General features: G+C 36.2%; 1 protein-coding gene across 1 annotated transcript in view; it reads left to right on the top strand.

Moving 5' to 3' along the window:
* WDFY3 (WD repeat and FYVE domain containing 3) overlaps positions 1-20,679 on the top strand; it is a 267,612-nt gene that overhangs the window by 21,832 nt on the left and 225,101 nt on the right. The window contains 1 exon segment of the mRNA XM_036852038.1: positions 10,435-10,528. The gene's annotated coding sequence lies outside the window, so the exon portion shown is untranslated.

Raw genomic sequence — 20,679 nt, forward strand, 5'->3', positions numbered from 1 at the left:
TATGGGGATATATGTAAGCATAGGGCTGATTCAGTTTGTTGTACAACAGAAACTAACACAGTATTGTGAAGCAATTATACTCCAATAAAGATATATTAAAAAAAAAAACAACATGGAGATACTACTATACACCCACTAGCATGGCTAAGAATCAAGTCTCAAAATGTTAAGATTGATGAGGATGTGGAGCAACTAGAAGTTTCCTCTCATACATTGCTGGTAAAAGGGTATAGCCACTTTAGCAAATAGTTGGTTAGTTTCTTACACAGTTAAACTTATTCCTTATGAGCTGTAAATTCCATTCCTAGGTATATATCCAAGAGAAATGAAAGCATATGTCTGCAAAAAAGCTGGTTTTCATAGCAGCATTATTAAAAATGGTTTTAATTTGCTTTTCATGAGTAAGTGATGATATTTACATCCTTTTATCTGCTTGTTTACCATCTACATCTGGTTTATTTTAGAAGTATTGACATCTTTTGCTCTTTTGAAAATTAGGCTGCTTGGGAATTCCCTGGTGGTCCAGTGGTTAGGACTCTACACTTTCACTGCCAAGGGTGCGGGTTCAATCCATGGTTGGGGAACTAAGATCCCACAAGCCACAAGATGCGGACAAAAAATAAATAAATGAATAAATAAAATTAGGCTGCTTATTTTATTATTATTGAGTTTTAAGAGTTCTTTATATATTTTGGAAATACCGGTCTTTTAGCTGGTATTTGTTTTACAGATACGTTCTCCCATTTTTAAAATAGTGGCTTCATTTTTAAAACAGTGTCTTTTGAAGAGCAAAAGTTAATTATGATGAAATCCAGTTTCTCAGTTTTTTCTTTTACGGTTTGTGCTTTATATCCCATAGAACTTTTTGCCTAACCCAAAGTCACTGATTTAGCACCATTTTATTCTAGAAGCTTGATAAGTTTAAGGTTTTACATTTAGGTCTGTGATCCATTTTGAGTTAAAGGTTGTATGTAATGTGATGTATGGGTTGATTGAGATTTTTTTGTTTTGTTTTGGATTTTTGTACGTGGATGTCCAATTGTTCTAGGACTATTTGGTGAAAAGCTTTTCTGTTCTCCATTCAGTTGCTTGACATCTTTGTCAGAAATCAGTTGACCATGTATGTCTACGTCTGTTTCTGAAATCTTTCTTTTCCATTGATTTACTGTGGCTTTATAATAAACTTGGTATCATGTAATATGAGTACTCCAATTTTGTTTTGTTTTGAAATTGTTTTGGCTATTCTAGTTTCCTGGCTTTTCTATGTAAATTTTAGAATCATTCTGATGGTTTCCAAAAAAAAAAAAAATCTGCCTGAGTTTTGATTGTGGTTGCATTGAATCTGTAGATAAATTTTGGGGAGGAGTGATAATTTAACTATGTTGAGTCTCCCAGTCCATCAGTATGGTATATCTCTTCATTTACTCACATCATCTTTGATTTATCTCATCAGTGTTTTATGGTTTTCAAAATACAGATCTTGCATATAGTTTGTTAGATTTATCCTTAAGAATTTCATGGTTTGGTGGTGGTATTATAAATGGCAATATAGTGGGTTGGCCAAAAAGTTCATTCGGGTTCTTCCATAACATCTTAACGGAGAAACCCAAGCGAACTTTTTGGCCAACGCAATATAAATATGTAATTTCCAAGTGTTTCTTTGTTGATATGTGGAAACATGATTGATCTTTATATATTGGACTTTGTATACTACAACCTTGTTAAATTCCCTTATTATATCTAGTAGGCTTTTTGTTGTTGTTTTTGTTTTTTGTAGATTCTTTGGGATTTTCTGTCTATATAGACAGTCATGTTGCTTGGAATAACGAGTCTTATTTCTTCCATAGTAGTGTATGCCTTTTATTTCTTTTTCATACCATATAGCCCTGGCTAGTACTTCCAGTATAATGTTAAAGACAGAAAACATTCAGCCTTTCACCATTATGTATGATGTCAGCTGTATTTGTTTTATTTATTTATTTATTTATTTTTAGTTTTGGCTGTGTTGGGTCTTTGCTGCACGTGGCTTTCTCTAGTTGTGGCGAGCTGGGGCTACTCTTTGTTGCGGTGCATGGGCTCCTTATTTCAGTGGCTTCTCTTGTTGCGGAGCACAGGCTTTAGGTGCATGGGCTTCAGTAGTTGGAGTGCGCGGGCTTAGTAGTTGCGACATGCAGGCCCTAGAGTGCAGGCTCAGTAGTTGTGTTGCACGGGCTTAGTTGCTCTGTGGCATGTGGGATCTACCCGGACCAGGGCTCGAACCTGTGTCCCCTGTATTGGCAGGCAGATTCTTAACCACTGCGCCACCAGGAAAGTCCCTGTATTTGTTTTAAAGATGCCATTGTTCAGCTTAAGTTCCGTTGTATTCCTTGTTTACGAAGAGTTTTTAAAATCATGAATGAATGTTGAATTTTGTCCAATGCTATTCTTGCATCTATTGGAATCATCGTATGGTTTTTCTTTATTCTGTTGATATGATGAATTATATTGATTAATTTTTGAATGTTGAACCAACCTTATATTTCCAGGGTAAACTTCAGTTGGTCATGGTGTAATATCCCTTTTATGTATTGCTAAAATTCTGTTAAAATTTTTTGCATCTGTGTTCACAAAGGATATTGGATTTCTAGTCTTCTTTTCTTGTAATGTCTCTGTCTGGTTTTGGTATTGAGGTATTGCTAGTCTTATAAATTACTTTGGGAAGAGCTTCCTCCAGTCTCGATTGAGCTGGTTAGTGTAAACACACATATTAGTTTGCTATCTTTTGTGAAAAAATGGCAGGGGTGGGGAGTGATAAAACGCACTCATATCTGCTTAACTTCACAAAAAGAAGGGGCAGTAGAGAACAAAAATTTATGGGAGGGAATGACACTTCTTAAGGCTATATACCTTTTTATATAGTTTTGACTTTTCAAAGCATATTATCTTCCATATTGAAAATAAAGATGGGAATGGGGAAAGTCCTAAACCACCAGAACAAATGAACCTGATTGTACTATAAATTAGTACTATACTTACATTGAAGGGGAAGAAAGAGTGACTGTAAGTAATTTTTTAACATAATATTTGACTGTTTACCCTCATCCTGGGTAGCGGTAAGAGAGAGGGATTGCAAACAAATCCTGAACTCTTTCCTCTAGAGTTTATTTTTTGTAGTGATATGAACAAAGCAACTCTGGGTCATTTTTAGGTATATTATGGATTGAGTAAATGTTTTCAGGTTGTTGAAGCTAGGACCTGAGGAAGGAGGGACATACAAATATACATTGGGAGAAGGGAAAAATGAATCCTGTGGGGATGGATTGGAATTGAAGGTATCAGTGTAAATTTATTATTTTTGAAACCAGTATGTATACGTGCACATGTATATGTGTGTATGAACATATATATATATATTTATATGCATACGTGTATATGCATGCATGTATTTCCTAGTAGTTCTGTCCAAGAAAAAGGCAAAGAGCAGTGGGCACACCTAATCCCCCAATCTCGATCTCTAATAGTATTCCCAACACAAAGGGACTGGAGTTCCTCAGAGGAATGGCTGATTGCAAGGGTATATACCAGGTGAATCTGTACCTTTTTTTTAATGCTAGAAAATAAAATGTTTTTGAAAACTATGGGAGCATGTCACAAGCCTGTTGGAGGTCCTACTGGTCTAGTCATCAGATAAGTATAGTAATGAATTATGAACCATTAAAAATAGAAATCCATTATCCATAATGATAATAAACCAATAAATAAATGAACAAATAAAGAAGAGAGCTCTCATGCTTACAGTAGAATTCTGAATTCTAGAGTTGGAAAATCATCATTTTGCAGCTCTTATTAGGCAGGGCAAGAATCATAACAAAATCTAGGGGGGGAAATATTGATGAGGAGCAGGGTATTTCCATAGAGTTAAAGTGTCTCCCCACCGCCTGTGTATTATTTGCAAGGTTTAAAATAGGGATTATGCATTGGTGAAATCCAACAACAACATGGGTACCACGTGAATCTAGATATGATGCCCTGAGGGGATATATCGTCATCTGTGTAGTATTCTGGCCAAGACTACATAACCTGAATCTGGAGGAAACAATAGACAAACCCCACACGAGGAACATTCTACGTAATAAAAAGGGGAGGAGGCTGTATTCTTAAAACAAAACAAAACAAAAAACAATGCCATAAAAGACAAAGGCTGTGGAAGTGTTCCAAATTATGGGAGGCTTAAGAAAGATAAGCGTAGGTATTGCATTAACTGCAATACCTGACCCTGGACTGGATCCTATACTGGGTGGGGGGAAAAATACTACTATAAAATGATTATCATTGGATTAATTGAAATAACTTGGAGTACTGATCCTAAATACAAATATTGTAGCAATGTTCAAATTACTGACAACAACTGTACTGTGGTTATGAAAGAGAATATCTCTAAGGAAATACACATTGAAGCAAAGGCGCAAAGAACCATGATATACATAATTCATCCTCAGTTGCTTTAGGGAAAAAAAAGACAGCTCAAGTGTGTCTGTCTGTGTGAAGGGAAAGAAAGTTCATGAGCACAAATGACAAAATAAAGAAGGTACCGTTAACAATTGGTGACTTTGAGTATAAGGGTGATTCTTGTATTCTTATATTTGTAACTTTTCTGTAAGTTTGAAACTATTTCCAAACAAAATAGTTAAAACACTTAAAAATATCTGTCCTTTATTTTTAGACTTTCCTTATTTATAAAGAGCTCAGTTCTTTATCTGGAACAAGTTTGGAATGAACATTTTAATAATATTTTCCTATGTGTGTTGTGGCTCTGCAAACTAACCATTGTTGAATATGGTAACACATGGGAAATAAATGTCACCCTGTGGACAGCCAGAGACTAAAACCTAATCTGGCAGGGGGTTGGGGGTGGGGTGGGGAACCATTTATTACAGTGGTTACTTAAAGTTTATGGAAGTATTGGTTACAACATCTACTGAAGTCTTTGAGTTATTGTTGTTATCACTTAACTATTGAGGAAATATTAGAATGATTCTTTTACATCAAGAATCTAGCTATTGTCTCCTGATTATTTATTTTCTTTTGTAAACTCAGAAAGATTGTCATATTTAGCCCTAAGAGTGTAACTATTCATTTCTTCATTCAAAAAATGTTTATTGAATGCCTACTATGTGCTGGACCCCTTCCTAAGCATTGAAGATGTAGCACGAAACAAAACAAAGCTCTTGCCCTTGTGGATTTTATGTGTTGGGGGGAGGAAATACACAAACAGGAATAGAAGTGAAATAAATGAATATTAGTAACATTGGAGAGAAATAAATCAGGGAAGTGTGTTAGGGATGCTGGGAGCAGAATAGTTACAGTTTAAAATAGACCAAATAGGAAGGAGTTAACTCAGACATTTGAGCAAAGATCTGAAGATAGCAAGGGAGTGAGGCAGGTGGAGATAATCATCTCAGAGTAGCTTTGAGGCAGAGAGAACAGTAAGTGTAAAGGCTCTGAGGCAGGAGTATGCCTAGCCTGTATAAGGAATAGCAAGGAGGTCAGTAGGAAATGAGGTCAGAGGTAATGGCTAAATTATGTAGGTTCTATTTTGCTATTTTAAAGATTTTGGCGTTTATGAGATGAGAAGCCATTGGGAGATTTTGGGCACAGATGTTACATTATATGATTTATGTAAGATTATCAGGATCACTCTGGCTGCTTTGATGAAAAAGGACTGAAATAGGGCAAGGGTAGAAGTTGGGAGGCCAGTTACTAAACTATGGAAAAAATCCTAGTGAGAGATGATAGTTACTACTACAGTTTCTACGTAGATGATGAGAAGTGGTCAGATTCTGGATATATTTTGTATATAGAGCCAGTAGTATTTGCTGATGGGTTAGAAAGAAGAGTCGGAACTTGAACTTCAGCGATGATGGAGAAAAGGAGAAATAAGCAAAGGAAGCTGAGGAGTGGCCAGTGAGATAGGATGAAACCAGGAGAAACTAGGAGAGTCTTTGTTCTGGAAGCCAGATAAAGAAAGTGTTATCAGGGCTTGATGAGTCATGCCGATTGCTGCAGATAGGGCAAGAAAGATGAGATCTGACTGGCTTTTGGATTTTACAATATATATGTAAGTAACTGGTGACTTTGGAGTTTCAGTGCTGTGTTCAGGAGCAAAAGTCTAATTGGAGTATGTTCAGTTTGAACTGAAGAATACTTGAAGACAGTTAAGGACAACTCTTTTCTGACTTTTCGCTGAAGAGGGAATCAAAGAAATTGGCCATAATCTAGAGGGGTGGGGTCAAAAGCTTTGCTGCTGATGTTGTTTGTTTTCTAATGATTGGAAATATATATATATATATACATACACACACACACACACACACACACACACCCACCGCAATGGTTCTGCTTTATTGGGAGGACAGAATTAAGAAATTGATGACATAGGAAAGAGAAGTGGGACTTACTAGAACAATTTCCTTGAATAGTAGGGATATAACATCTAGTATTAAAGTGGAAGAGTTAGACTTTGATGTGGTTTCAGAAAGTTTAAGCACAGTAGAAGGGTACAGATTCAGGTAAGTGGGTGAGTGTGGTTCTGGAAGTTCTCTTCTGATTGCGTACATAGGAATCAACGCCAGCATTGTAGAGTGACTTCAGATTTTATGTGGCTTTCGATTTTTTTTTCTGTGTGATGCTGTTCATCAGGTGATCTGCCAAGAGTCCTGAGAAACCATAGGAGGGCTATAGCCCTGCTTGTTAACTTTTGTTTTTCAGATATTTAGCTTTTTGTTACTCTCTCCAGTTTACTTAACACTTGGGAAGAGATTCCTAAAACTCTTTTGGGGATATCTGGAAAAAAATTTTTTTCTCATTGATCTTCAAAGAGTATGATTCAAAGGTCCTTAGAATTTACCAGCACAATTTTCATGTTAGGTATAAGAAAACCAACTTAAAGACATAGTTAGGCCAAGGAGGTACAGCTAATTGTCTAGCCAAGCCTGGAATACAGGTCTTTGTTTTTCTAGTTTATATAATTTAGTTTTGAAATTCAGTTTTTATACCTATGTACATATACATTCATACTCAACGTTTTGACAATAAAGCTAACTTATTCTAAATTGGAGGCAACCAAAGCATGAAATAAAAACACTTAAAATGGCAGGGTCAAAATGTAACTCTGTCTAAAATGTGATTTAAATTTTGATTTGTATCAAATGGATACCTGAAATTATATTATGTTGCATATTGTAATTAGAATGCACTGAAATCATATCAAAGCATTTGCCCTTGGCTAAATTTGTATTAAAAGATTACAAAACAGGATCAGTAATATACCATTTTAAATTTCTGGTACTTTAAGACATCTGTAGATTGTAATAAAATACAAAAATGGGTTGAGAAAAGCATTGGTATTCTAGCCCGCTCTTTCCAGTTCTGTCTGGCTTCCTGCTATTTCTGCTTCTTTATCTCAATACTTGGCTGTACCTGGTAATTCAAAATGGATAAAACCAAATAATCAGCATCCAAAATACATATATAATTTCTATGAAATAATAAGTAAAGGGCAAAAAACTGAGGAGGAAGTGGCCAATAGAAATAAAGAGGCATTTCATGAAAGAGGAAACATGAGTTAGCCAGTAAACCTGAAGAAATGCTCAGTATCATTAATCAACAGAAAAATGCAAATTAAGACTACAGTTAGATGGTTTTACACCCCCAAATTAAGAAGTTGGCATTACTAAATGTTAGAGAGCATGTAGATCAATATGAACTACCTGGTGCTGATGAGATTATACATTGCTAAACACACTTTGGGAAAAAGAAAAATTGGCGACCTCATGAAAAAATTGAAAACACATATATTCCTCAACTCCTAGGCAAATACTTAAGAGAAACTTTGGCACATGTGGAACAGATGTGTATGAGAACTTTCATAACAGTAATGTTCATAATAGCAAAATGAAACAAAACCTGGGGAGAAAATAAGATGCTATCATAAGGAGAATGAATAATTCAGTCATGGTGTATTTACACAATGTAGAATTATTCTGCCCTGAAATGAATGAACTACAACTATATGCAACATTTAGTTGCATATGTATCATGGATACATCTTCAAAACATAATATTGAATGAAAAGAAATGAAAGTGTTGTTGAAGGATATGTACATATGTGATATGCTTTCTAAAAATCAGAGGAATGATAAACACAAAACATAGGATAGCAATTACAGAGGACTGAAGAGATGAGAGAGGTGGGGTATAGTACAGGGAATAGCAAATCAGTAAAACATTACCAGTAACTTATATTTAGGTTCTTGTGTTGGGTGACAACCAACATGTTTTACGTAAGTTGGTAGTTAATATATTAAAAAAACAGTGCAGGTATATTCTGATGTTTTGATTTAGGAGACATGTCATCACTTCTGCCTACTCTCTCACTGCCACTTGAATCCCTAACATCACTCAGAATTTCACTAGAGGGATCTTGTTTTAAAATCTTATATCTCATTAAGCATGTGTCTGCCATCTGACAAGCCACTCAGAAACAACTTGGATGAATAAATGAATTAATGATTTGGGAAAATAATTCAGAATTTTTCTTAGAAACCACCTAAGAGGTAGGTTTTTTTTTTTTTTAATAAATTTATTTATTTATGTTTTTGGCTGCATTTGGTCTTCGTTGCTGTGCATGGGTTTTCTCTAGTTGTGGTGAGCGAGGGCTACTCTTCGTTGCAGCGCGCAGGCTTTTCATTGCGGTGGCTTCTCTTGTTGCGGAGCACGGGCTCTAGGCGCGCGGACTTCAGTAGTTGTGGCACGTGGACTCAGTAATTGTGGCTTGTGGGTTCTAGAGCGCAGGCTCAGTAGCTGTGGCACACAGCCTTAGTTGCTCTGTGGCATGTGGGATCTTCCCGGACCAGGGCTTGAACCTGTGTCCCCTGCATTGGCAGGCAGATTCTTAACCACTGAGCCACCAGGGAAGTCCCAGAGGTAGACTTTTTAAAATACTTTTTCATAAGTAGTGAGATAGACAGCAGAACTAGGTTATTGCAAAACTAGGTTTTTGAATGAGAACTAACTGTATATTTGAGGGCAATATTATTGATGTTTGAACTATTGTACTAACATGATTACAGAGATTAACAAACATATGACAAAAACAAATAGTTGATCAGTTGATCAGATTAACAAACATATGACAAAAACAAATATTGATGTTTGAACTATTGTACTAATATGATGACAGAGATTAACAAACATATGACAAAAACAAATAGTTGATCAGAAAAGCAGAATGTTGTTAAAAGATGAATCTATTCTTAGGCATAACTTTTTAGACTTAGAAAGCCCATGGGGATTAATCCAAGCTCCTCATTTTTTAAAAAAAATTTATTTTATTTATTTTTGGCTGCATTGGGTCTACATTGTTGCACGTGGGCTTTCTCTAGTTGCGGCGAGTGGGGGCTACTCTTGGTTGCAGTGTGTGGGCTTCTCATTGTGGTGGCTTCTCTTGCTGCGGAGCATGGGCTCTAGGTGCGTGGGCTTCAGTAGCTGTAGCACGTGGGCTCAGTAGTTGTGGCTTGCGGGCTCTAGAGCACAGGCTCAGTAGTTGTGGCACACGGGCTTAGTTGCTCCATGGCATGTGGGATCTTCCTGGACCAGAGATCGAACTCATGTCCCCTGCATTGGCAGGCGGATTCTTAACCACTGTGCCACCAGGGAAGTCCCCAAGCTCCTCATTTTTGAATAAAGGAGCTTTGGAACCAAAGAAGTAATTGATTAAGGGCATAGAACTTGTTGAGAGCAGAGTTAAGAAAGACCAGAACCTATATCTCATCATTCATGTGCTGGTGTTTTCATTTTGGAATATTGAATGGTAAATAAAAGAAACAGTTAAATATCCTATATGAGACATGCTAAATAACTCGAGGTTGGATTATAACCATTGAGTGAGGAAGCACTGTTTTTTATTTTGACTTAGAACATATCAATTCAGCTCTATACCACATTTATCTTCAACTACTCCTAGAGAAATAACATGATTTTTTTTTTCTTTTTTGCTCTTATTTGGTTCTCCAAAAAGAGACATTGTGATCTATGATGTACAAATGAATACTGGACTAAAGCAGAAAGAATTAGGTTCTGAACCTGGCTCTGCCACTAAATAACTGTGTTGTCGTTGATTCTTTGCATAACTTTTCCGGGTCTCGGCTTCCTCACCAGTAAAATAAAAAAGCTGAACCAGATGGTCTGTAGAGACCAGTTTTGAATGACTCTATATTCTCCTTTGAAGTTTGAATAGCAGATTTTATCTGTCTTAAATAAAGTGTTGTCATGTGTTCCAGTATGAAGCCATTGGCAAGAAATAAAGAGGTAAAGAGAATTAGTAGGAAGTGAACAACTCATAAAAAACATTCTGAAAATAAACTGGGTTTTCTTTTTTTTTTTCTTTCATCACAGGTATAATACTTCTCCACGTCTGCTTCAGGAAGAAAGTGCCTGCCACTCCTGTTGTTTCTACGCAGGTTCATGCCAGCCCAGAACATAGAATCAGGTCAGTTTTAGGATTGTTTTGTCTGTTGAACAAGAAGCCAGGAACAGAATCATGATAATCTTTGCTGCATTGTGGCATTGTAACTGAACTGTGACTCAGAAGGGCTGGGTTTTATCCTTCTTTACCACTGATGGCTGGGTAAACTAGACAAACCTTCTTTCCTGGATGGCTTTTAGTTTTTTGCACCAAAAAAAAAAAAAAAAAGGATATATTGGAATATATTTCAGTTTCAATTCTGGCTTTAAAGCATCATACTTTTATTGTAGACACCTACATAGAATAAAATCATGTTATTAAAGTTTTTCCTTTTTTTCCTGGAAAAATCTAGTTGTAAGCACAGGCTTTGGAACTTTTTATCGTATTATAGTAACTTTGAGTGACTAGTTTGAATAATGAACTACGTTGTGAGGCACTTGAGAGTACTATGGCTACTTAGTTGCCTGAGTTTTAGTATTTTACTTTGCTCTATTGTTACTGAAAAGTTTATTTTTAAACAACAGAAATTAATTTTCTCAACAATTCTAGAGGCTGGAAGTTCAAGATCAGGGTGTCAGTGTGGTTGGATTCTGGTACAAGCTCTCTTCTGACCTGTAGATGGTCACTGTCTAGCTTTGTCCTCACAAGGCAAAAAAAGGAGAAAGAGAGGGAGATCTCCCTTTACCTCTTCTTATCATATCAGTTTAGGGACCCACCCCTATGACCTCATTTAACCTTACTAGCCTACTAAAGACCCTATCTCCAGATACAGTCATGCTGAGGGTTAAGGCTTCAACATATGAATTTTGGGGGGACACATTTCAGTCCATAGTAGCCACCTAGTAGTAAAATTGCTGGGTTGTATGAAATCTGCACTTTCAACTTTTCTAGATATTTCCAAATTGACCTCTAAAGTGGTTATAATAATTTACACACCCACTAGCAAGTATATAGATGATGGGATTTTTTTTTATATAAATCTGACTCTTTTTTAATTTTTAATTAATTAATTAATATTTTTTGGCTGTGTTGGGTCTTCGTTTCTGTGCGCGGGCTTTCTCTAGTTGCGGCGAGTGGGGGCCGCTCTTCATCGCGGTGAGCGGGCCTCTCACTGTGGCGGCCTCTCTTGTTGCGGAGCACAGGCTCCAGACGCGCAGGCTCAGTAGTTGTGGCTCACGGGCTTAGTTGCTCCGCGGCATGTGGGATCTTCCCAGACCAGGGCTCGAACCCGTGTCCCCTGCATTGGCAGGCAGACTCTCAACCACTGCGCCACCAGGGAAGCCCCAATGATGGGATTTTTTTAACTAGAAGAACTAAAAAATCCCAAATGGAAGATAGAGGGTATAGTCTTTTCAAATTGCGACTTCTTTTTCCTGTTTCACCAATGTCTGGAAAGTCTTCCAAATAGCTGTTTAAACCTTGGTTTCTGTCAATCAGTTCGTTTGTTTGTAGCCATGGTACTACGTGGAGTGCTCTGTTCTCCTCTTTTTTTTTTTTTGAATTACTAGTCATTCGATAATGTTCTTCAGCTGTAGAGAGGGTATCTTTTTGACCATGTTAGTTCTCTATTGATTGCATGTGACTCAGTTCAAATTAGCTTAAGCAGAAAGGGGAAGTTTATCAGACTTTTGGGCACACCAAAGGATCCAGGGCAGAAATGCAGCTGGGTTGTACACGGAGAACCCAGGAATCAAATGTAGTCAGGTCTCTCTCAAGCTCTCAGCGGCGTGCCTCTCCTGTGCATCTGTCTCACTCTCTTTGGCTTTCTCCATGTTTCCATTCTTTGTCATGGGAAGCGTGGTTGCCACCACTGCCCATGATTTGTATCTTGTAATTCAGACTCCCAGAGAAAGGCTTACTCTTAAGTACCTAATCCCAAATATTCCAGAAAAAAACTCTGATTCCCTGGACAGGTTTGCAGTGGCTGTCTTGCCATCTTTGTTTCAAGGCCTGTTCTCTGAAAAGGATCTGACTTATTCCTAGTAAAATGCAGATGACCAATAATATAGTATTACTCCTTCCAGGTGTATTTGTTAAGCTAAAGGTGTTTTTCTAAATGTTAAGCTAAAGCTGTTTTTCCAAACTGTGTGGAAGTGAAATCCTGTGTTCTAGTATATAAAAATGATTAACCTAGATGCAAGAAAACTATTAGGAATTGGAAGGTAGTGTTTTAGGGTTCAGGGAGTGGAAGAAAATGAGTAACTGTGTAGGTGAAGGAGGAGGGCAGATAGTCAAATATATACTTCTAAGGTAGCAGTGTTACAAAGATTGAATACAGCAAGTAAAAGAAAAGCCTTTCTATTTGCCTTTTTGAGAAAAGATTTGAAGGTAGGAGAAAGGAGCATTAGGCTTAGTCCCATCTCAACTACTAACTATGATTTTGGATAAATCACTTATTCTCTGTGTACCTCGGTTTACTAAATCCTGGCTCCTTATCAGCTGTGTCCTTAACTCCTGGACATCAGTTTCTTCATCTTAAAAATGGAATTGATGATAGTGGTGCCTCAGAGGGTTCTTGTGAGGAATTAATATATGTTAAGCGTTCAAAACAGTTCCTGGCACATCAGCAGCAGCAGCAGCGTCCATTTTTGAAATGTGTCAATTAGATTATATGATTGCAGGAGTCCCAGCTAACTTAAAAAAAAAAAATCTGTGGTCTAAGATTTTCTGATACGACCTTATGTCTTTTTTCAGAATAAAGACTTAGAAGCTTTGGCCATCTACTTGAGTCCTGCATTGAGGCTAATTTTGGTATTGCCAATAAAAGTCATTTTGAATTCAGTGTATGTATTAGTTCTTTTTGCTACATATATTAATTTGTTAAGGTTGTCACAACAAATTACCACAAACTGAGTGGCTTAAACAGCAGAAATTTATTATCTCACAGTCTGGAGGCTAGAAGTCTGAAATCAAAGTGTCAGCAGGATTGGTTGCTTCTGAGATCTATGAGGGAAGGATCTGTTCCAGGCCTCTTTCCTTGACCTGTAGATGGCCACCTTTTCTCCATAGCTCTTTGCATTGTCTTCCCTTTCTGTGTGTCTGTCTCTTTGTTCAAATTTCTCCTTTTCATAAGGATACTAGTCATATTGGATTAGGGCCCACCCTAATGAGCTCAGTTTAACTTGATTACCCCTGTAAAGGTCATGTCTCCAAATAAGGTCACATTCTGAGGTGCTGGGGGTTAGGACTTCAACATATGAATTTTGAGTAGGACACAGTTCAAGCCATAGCACTACATAACACATTACCCCAAAAGTTAGTGACTTAAAACAACAAACATTATTTCACAGTTCTTGTGGTCAAGAATCTGGGTGCCGTTTGCTGGGTCCTCTGGCTCAGGGTCTCTTGCAAAGCTGCATTTGACACGTCCACCAGGGCTGGTCTCGTCTGAAAATCCTAGAGGAGGATCTGCCTGCAGTTCACTCACATGCTTGTTGGCAGTACTTAGTTCCTCACTGGTTGTCGGGCCGAAGGCCCCAATTTCTCACGTTGGCTGTTTGCCAGCAGCCTACTAGTTCTTGCCGTGTGAGCCTTTGGTTTTTGTAGTGTAGTCTTGGAAGTGGCAACCCATCACTTTTTCCCTGTTCCATTCACTAGGAGTGAGTCATTAGGTCCAGTCCACACTTAAGGAGAGGTCCAGTCCACACTTACAGGGATGTGTATCCCAGGAGGGGAGGTTATTGGAAGCCATTTTGAAGCTCCCTGCAGTAGACTATAAGAATGAAGAAAGAAGAAAATATGCTAAGTGGAAAAATACATAAATTATTTAATACTCAGGAAGCTTTAGTCTTAAACTCTAAGCAGAAGTTTATCACTTTTGTGCCATATAGCTTTGTAATCAGAAAGTACCCCCTCACCCTTAAAAAAAGGAAAAGTGTAACTCTTATCATTTCCTTTTTCTTTTTTTTTAAAACAAAGAGGAGTTAATTTTGTTCCATTTCATCAAATTTGTTATATTTTTAATCCTATGTAGAATTCTTCAAGTGGTGCCTGACTTTTCACTTTGCTGAGTGAAACCTGCTATTTCTCATAAAATATCCAAAGGCCGACCCTCATTTCCCTAAAATACTTAAGAGCAAGAGGTCGTAGGTTATTAAGAGTACTTTAATTTTATCAGCTTTTCTGTGGTCACTTTCTACAACTAAGTTATAAAGTGTGAGAAATCATCAGACATTTGTGAAGATATTTAGTATACCAAATTGGCTAAGGGAAATGCCCAATTACAGTTACTTTTACAGAATATAGTGGCACAATCATGTATACTTCATTTACCAGCTAGCAGTTCTCAATATTTATATTGATGGAAAGGTAATTGGAAAGTATTATTATGGATTCATTTTTGTAATCTTTGTTTTGGAAGGCAGTATAGTTGTGTTTCTGCAAGCAAGATTTGACCTAGTTGGCATTATCTGTATAAGTTAATCTAAGGGTGTGTGTGTGTGTGTGTGTGTGTGTGTGTGTGTTTAGCACATGGAATAACAGTGTTTTAGTAAATTTAGTCTAAGAAAATCTCAAATTCATTGAGAAAAGATTGTCTTAACTCCATTAGGGTAGATTGAGCATGTACTTCTAAAGCATCTGATTACATGACTGAATTTTATAAGGAGTTTTAAAATTATAATTATTTGTGGATTACTATAAATATAGATCATACATTTTAGTTTAGTTATTATTAGAAATGATGAGACTTATTTTTAAATCTCAGTAGGTTTGGAAGTCAAAGTCCTCTCATACTGTACAGAAATTAATTGAGTATGAATTCAATAGGATTTCTATGTGATATCCCTTTTAACTTGTTAGGGGGATGTAGTTTAATAGAAACCATACAAATTTTTGATTTAAAACTTCCTTTTGATACACATAGAGTGGACTGGGGAATTCATTCTTATAGTTGAACAAATGGTAATGTTTTTTCTTAGAAAAAAAGCACTGTTGCATTGATATGGCAAAGAGGAAGTTTTAAACTTAAGCTCTTAGTATTTTGCATTACGAGGATGTTGAGCTAAGAGTTTTGTTTATAATTTACTCCCTTGTTTGAAAACTTCTGGGAATAGATTTATGACTAGATTTTGGGCTTTAGACTCTATATGAGAAAAATAGTATAGCATTTTTTGTGGTTTAGAAAACTATTACCCACAAATGAAAGTCTGTAGAATGTATTCTTTCTAGAAACATATATTAAGAGAGTTTAAAAAGTTCAAAGAAGGGAACTCAGTGCAGTATAAAAAGTGCAGATGTACTTAATGTGAAGCTTAAATTACAAGATTTGAAAGGTTTTTATAATCAGAAAAAATAAGTTGAAAAGTAAAGTAGCACTACAAATTGGAGAATTGAGATTTAAAAATTTAATGCAGTTTTTCTTTATTTTAAGAAATAATACTTAAAGTTTGGGACTTAAAAATATGAATCATTTTAATCATACTTTAACCCATGTTGTGAAACTTTTTTTCTTTTTTTTTTTCCCTTAGACTTTTGGTTTATTGTCTAGAGCTTACCGTTTCTATGACTATATCATTGAGTTGATTTTGATCCTGAATATCGCTTATTTGGCTCTTGTTTTGAGGTCAAATTATGCATCAGTCTTTATTGACAATATGTTAAAAAATTGTATAAAATATTAAAAGTAGATATAAGAGGGGATAACTGCAGTGTGTAATATGTATTAAGATTCAGTTTCCAAACTTAGTCGTACTTCCTGGTTTAAATGTTGGTGTCATTGCTTACAGCTGTTTGCCCTAGTATAAATTTCTTAGTTTCTTATGTCCTCATCTGTTAGATGGGTTTATTGATAGTATTTAATGGAAGCTCATAAGGGTTAAATGAGATAATGCTTGTAAAGTGCTTAATATTGTGTCTGGCACATAGTAAGTAAAAGCTAAATTCATGTTAGCTGCCATTTCTTGTTACAAGCATCGGCCTTAAGTCATTTTTACTTATGTTTTTGAAGGATAGAATATAAGCAAACTGATGTCCTGTTAATGATAATATATAGCCCTTAGTATTCGGTTGATTGATTACATATGTTATTAGCATATAGACTTTATTTTTGAAAAGTAGAATAGAGTTTACATAAAAGGTTATGAGTTTAGAGCCATCACCAAAATTATTGACTTAAAAGGGGGGAGAAAAAGGGAATGGAGGAGGTAAGTGTGCTGTTTTTGCTGTAGGTCTGAGGAGAGATTTTGTAGTCACTAACAACATTTTTTTTAAAAAATTGGAAACATTAGAATGTCAGCTTTTCATTTTCATTTTCTTTTTAAACTTAACTGCTAACCACTCTGTTCCGGTTTTTGTTTTGTTTTGACCTGGGGAAAAGGAGTGGGAGAAGGCGTGCCTGTTTTTTCCTAGTCTTACAAAGGATATAATATCCTTTTGGTCTTGTGTTCCCCGTGGCAGGAATGTCCCTTGCGCCTCAGTTTTATGAAGACCTCTACTAAAAGGCATCTTTAAGTGTATTAATCTGGTCGTGAGATGACTGTGGCTACTTCGTAGCATCCTAAGAAAGCTAAACTCCTCCGTTTAGAAAAAGGATCTATGCCTAAGTTGGGGGAAATAGGGAATTTAGGAGGAAGTTTCTGGCTCAGGTACATTTGCTCCTGATTTGGTCAGACATCAGCTCTATCTTTGCCTGAGGACATTTTTGTTGTGTGTGTGCTTTATGTAAATGAAAACAAAGATGACTGCTGCTCTCCTAAGAGCTTGTAAATGGAAAGTGTTATACAACATACATGATATAGAAGGAAAGGGAATGGCGGAGGGGGATTCTGAAATATAAGTAAGCTCTCAAGCTGTTTTATTATCTTCTTTGTGTGTAGTCGGGGAGGAGCTTTAAAAAGCCTAACTTAGAATCATATTTTGAAAGTAAAGATTCAGTATTTCTTGACTGAATGAAGGATTGTCGTGAATATGTCTATATGCTGAAGTAGAAGGTGAGTTAAAGAATTATTTGATTTCAAAATGTATAGGGAAGGAAGTACAGGTCGTTTTAATTTAAGTTGATTTAATTTTTTGCTTTTTAATTTTTTACATAATCATTTTGGGTCTTTAAGTAAAGATTAGGATATTTTGGTTCTTTCCTCTTCCAAATAGCTGAAATTATTTGTAATAGTCTGTTCTCTCTTCCTTCCACCTTCCTTCCCTTCCCTTCCTTGTTTCCTTCCACATAGTTTTTGACCTTTCAGTTGGTTCTTTTATATTTGGTCTTAACCACATGTTTTGTAGGAAGCAAATCATGTAGCATGTGTTCATGATGCAAGAATTGTTTTTCTCCTTCTGGTATCCCTAGCTCTTTCTTAACTGTATCATTGCCTAGTCCAAAAAACCCCACAGGAGTGAATTTTTGTAGTTACCTCTGAACCAATCAGAATTCATACTTTATGAGAGCAGTTACTATTTGGTTTATTTTTTAAATCTTTTATAATTAAAAAAAATCTTTTAAAGATTTTTACCTTCCTCTAACATCAGTAGATTATCCTGTGCTTTGCTGTATCTAAGTGGGCGTTCAGGAAAAAGGGCTTCCTTTTTCGGCCAGAGTTTGTTGAAGGAAAGCTTTTATAAAACTTTATCAGAAGGCAAGCTATATCCCTCATGAAAGAGTAACTCTTAGTTTATTGTTGCAGAAGCCCTACTAAAGAAATTGTAGGGTTTTTTTAAATGTGGGCTTATCTTTATCTGCCCTGTTTTTTGAATCATAGATTTTTAAGTTTTTCATTTCCTAAGCCTGCTAAAGAATGGCCTTGTTCAAGAAATTCAGTTTTATATGTCACAGATATATGAAATATACCTCCTTCCATGAATAATAATAAAAATAAATACTATTAATAACAATGAACATTTATTGTTTCTTGGGGTTTTTGCATGTATTACATCATTTATTCTTCATAACAACCCTATGAAATTGGTTCTATTATAGTAATTTTGTATGTTAGAAACAGGCAGAAGTAACTTGCCCAAGGTTACAGGATTAGGAAATGGCAAAACCAGGATTCAAACGTAGGAGTCTGGCTCCAGGGTTCAGGCATTCACCTGCTCATCTATCCTGCCTCTCTTATACATGAAGAAAGACATCACTTATTTCTTTTCCCTAAAAGAATGTGAAGCATTCTTATTATATTCGAATTTATGTTTGAAGACAGTAGCCTGTGAATGTTCATTGTATCAAACATGGGCCTCTAATATTTTATTCTATTGCTGAGAAAAGTAATAAAAAATGTTTAGAGCAGAATGATTTGTTCTGTCTTCTCAGGTGACCTTGTGTAAAGTTAATATACTATATCGGGGAAGAATCTATTGATTTATAAGTAATTGAATCCTAGGCTTTGCTATTTCCTAACCATATTTTTGATATTTAGTATGCTAATTTTACTTGTTTATTTCCTTTGTAAGTTTTGTACCTACATAGATGTCCATATTTACCTTTTTTTCAAAAAAATATAATATTTTGAGAACAATTATCCATTACCAGATACTATAGAACTCAAGTACAGGAAGTATAGCCAGGCTTCCAGGGAACTGAATATTTTTAGGTGTTTATTCTCTACTTCTTTTTCTGGAGTTGCCTGTACTCTTGTTTTTGTTTCTCTTTGCCAAGTGGTTTGCTCTGCTTTCTTAATCGGCGTACAGTGGTCAGTTGTGGGTGTTAGGTTCAGCTAGCTCTCAGCTCCCATAGCTAATTATCTTGGTTCTCATATTCTAAATTTTAACTTGCTAAGGGAGAGAATCCATTTGTCTCACGTTATGAAGGATGTCCAACATTGTTCAGTCAGCGGTTATTGGAAGGACTCAGTTTTGTGTTCACAATAGTGTTGCCTTTTCAGTGAGTGGGGAAAGGACAGATTCTCTAAGGGCTTGTGTGTAGGAAGAAAATAAATATCTTTAGTATAGTAACTGAAGCTAACCATTATCCATGAAAAAATGTTTGAGATTTTAAGTTTCGATACATTTCAAGGTTATTGATTTGAGTTACCTCTTTGCTTTTTCTTACCTTTGTAAGTGTAGGGATTTTGTGGCAAGCATATTTTCCACAGCTCACAGTTTATGAGTCTGGAATGGGGAATTTTAAGTCTAATAGTGGAAAATGGTCTGCTAATTAAATGAATGAATTTTTCAGTCATATCTTATAACTTAATTTTGAAGAAGCATAGGTGCTTAAAAAATTTAAGGTGTTCTCTTTGACTTGTATTCCAGCAGAAAGAAAAAAAAGCAGTGGCCTTAGCCATTCTTTTTACATTTTCTTTTGGTTTATTATACTCCTTTCTGCATGGTTTGCCTAAGAGCTGGGCCTCTGAGAGTGGTTGGGCCTTTTAAGAATAAGAAAGTATCTATCACAGAATTAACAGAAAGGAGAACATATATGAGGTTGTGTAAGGTATATACAAATAATTCACAGATTTTATTAAAAAATATAGTTTGATCCCTTACCATTTGTTTACGTTGGTATATGACGTTCTAATGGAGACTGTAAACTCCATGGTTTAAGGAAAGATTTGTGCAGTACAACCATAAATTTTCATCTTTGGTAACAAGGGAAAATTACATGGTTTTATGTTTAAAGTATTAATATAAAATACATTTGTTTTTAGAGGAAAAGGAAAGCGTTATAATTTTGCGTATCCCTCTAACTCACAACCTGGCTAGAGTAGTAACCCATTCTAATATTTAGCACTTAGCCCTTTGTAGACCAGTGGGAAGTTTCTTATTTATGCTCTAACAAAAATACTAGAAATCTAAAAACAAGGGGTGACTGCCTAATGGTTTTATCCCCCTCCTTTTAAACCAAACTTTGAATTTCGAAATTTTCAAACATACAGAAAATCTCAATGAATAGTACAGTGTAGGGCTTCCCTGGTGGCGCAGTGGTTGAGAATCTGCCTGCCAATGCAGGGGACACAGGTTCGAGCCCTGGTCTGGGAAGATCCCACATGCCGCGGAGCAACTAGGCCCGTGAGCCACAATTACTGAGCCTGCACGTCTGGAGCCTGTGCTCCGCAACAAGAGAGGCCGTGATAGTGAGAGGCCCGCGCACCGCGATGAAGAGTGGCCCCCGCTTGCCGCAACTAGAGAAAGCCCTCGCATAGAAACAAAGACCCAACACAGTCAAAAATAAATAAATAAATAAAATAATAATAATAATAATACAGTGTACATCCAAATACCTTCAACCTTGATTCAACAAT

Source organism: Balaenoptera musculus, chromosome 5 (genome assembly GCF_009873245.2).
Source record: "Balaenoptera musculus isolate JJ_BM4_2016_0621 chromosome 5, mBalMus1.pri.v3, whole genome shotgun sequence".
Classification (NCBI taxonomy): Eukaryota; Metazoa; Chordata; class Mammalia; order Artiodactyla; family Balaenopteridae; genus Balaenoptera; species Balaenoptera musculus.